We start from the raw sequence: 1601 nt of genomic DNA, 5'->3' as shown, positions 1-1601 counted from the left end.
TAGAATCCATGTGTCTGACAGAGGCTGGTCAAGGCCCCTGCATCTGCCTCTGCCACACTCTCACTGCATGGGAGCTGCAAACCTTCCCGAGCCATCTACTGCTGCAGCCAGAGTCCACAGGCAGCCTGAGCTCAGCCCCAGAGAGAAGAGCCACCAGGATCTCATGTTTAAAAATGTGACCAGCATGTGAGAACTACCGGCCCCACTGCCATGCTTCTTTTTAATCTTCTAGAGCAGATTTCTTTTTGGGGGTGGGGTGGGATACACATCTAATTATGATCAGGGGTTACTCCTGCCTCTGCACTCAGGGATCACTCCTGGTGATGCTCAGGGGACCATTTGGGGTACTGGGGAATGAACCTTGGTCAGCCGCATGCAAGGCAAATGCCCTACCTCCTGTGCTATCACTTTGGCCCTTTCTAGAGCAGATTTTTACCAACGTTATCCTTCTTCTGAAGCACAGTACACAGGAGATGAACAAGGGCCAATTCCCTCAGTTCTTTTGCAAAGCCATTGCCTTTTTTCTATTTCTCTGCAGGGCTGGTGGGAGGACACAGGATGGTATGGTGGCAGCTCTGTTGGACTCTCAGGTTCATGACTTGGTAGAGTGCTACACTGACTTAGGGTTAGAAGAGATCTTTCTTTCTTTTGAGTTTCCTCCCCGTCCTCCTGTCTGTCATTGCTGCAGTGGCCTGGCGGGTGTGCTAGCACATTGTCGGCTGGGGTGCTCGCTGGGGAGTGTATTTGCATACTTGGCTGCAGTGCTCACCCAGGTTTGCGCTTATTTTAGTTTTGATGCTGGTATGTGTGTTTGCCAGGCATTGCCCTCTTTGTTGAGGCACACACTTATGACTCTTCTGCTCTCTAGGCTTCACTGTGGAACCCACACAACTGCTTACCAGAGAGCATACTTCCTGGCCATGGTGCTTGCATTTATTTATTTATTTATTTATTTAAAGTTGTGGTGTTTGTTGGGGCCACAATCCATTTTTTAAATTTAATTAATCATTGTGAGATACAGTTACAGACTTACAGACTTTTATAATTGTGTTTCAGTCAAACAACATTCAAATACCCATCCCTCTACTAGTGCCTATTCTTCACCACCAATGTTCCCAGTATCCCTCCCCCCACCCCCACCCTTCCCATCTCCTGCCTCTGTGGCAGGCACAATCCATCTTATTCTCTCTGTCCTTTTGGGTGTTATGCACAACCCGTTTTTGGATAATGCTTTTACATGCCTAACTGTGAGGCATTCATAAACTGTAGCATGGGGGACTGCAGACAGCAGGTGCAATAGGTTCAAACAACTGTCAGGGTTGCACTCAAAGTATGTGGAGCATCAGGCACTTGAACTCAAGACCATATTGTTTCAAGGCTGGAGTTCTCAGGCTCTGCCTGATTGCACTGAGCCACGCAGAAATTTCTTAAGATACCAGGACAGTAAGCTAAAGCAGTTGTAGGGCTCATCTAATTTGTTTTCTTTTGGACATCACCATCCTTTGTTGTTTGATATGTGTTAAAACTATTATTCTTTTGATCTAATTTGGAAAGGGTTGTAGTGTGTGTGTGTGAGAGAGAGAGAGAGAGACAGAGAGACA

This window comes from Sorex fumeus, unplaced genomic scaffold (assembly GCF_029834395.1).
Source record: "Sorex fumeus unplaced genomic scaffold, SorFum_2.1 ptg000063l, whole genome shotgun sequence".
Taxonomy (NCBI): Eukaryota; Metazoa; Chordata; class Mammalia; order Eulipotyphla; family Soricidae; genus Sorex; species Sorex fumeus.
Note: the sequence above shows the minus strand (reverse complement) of the source record.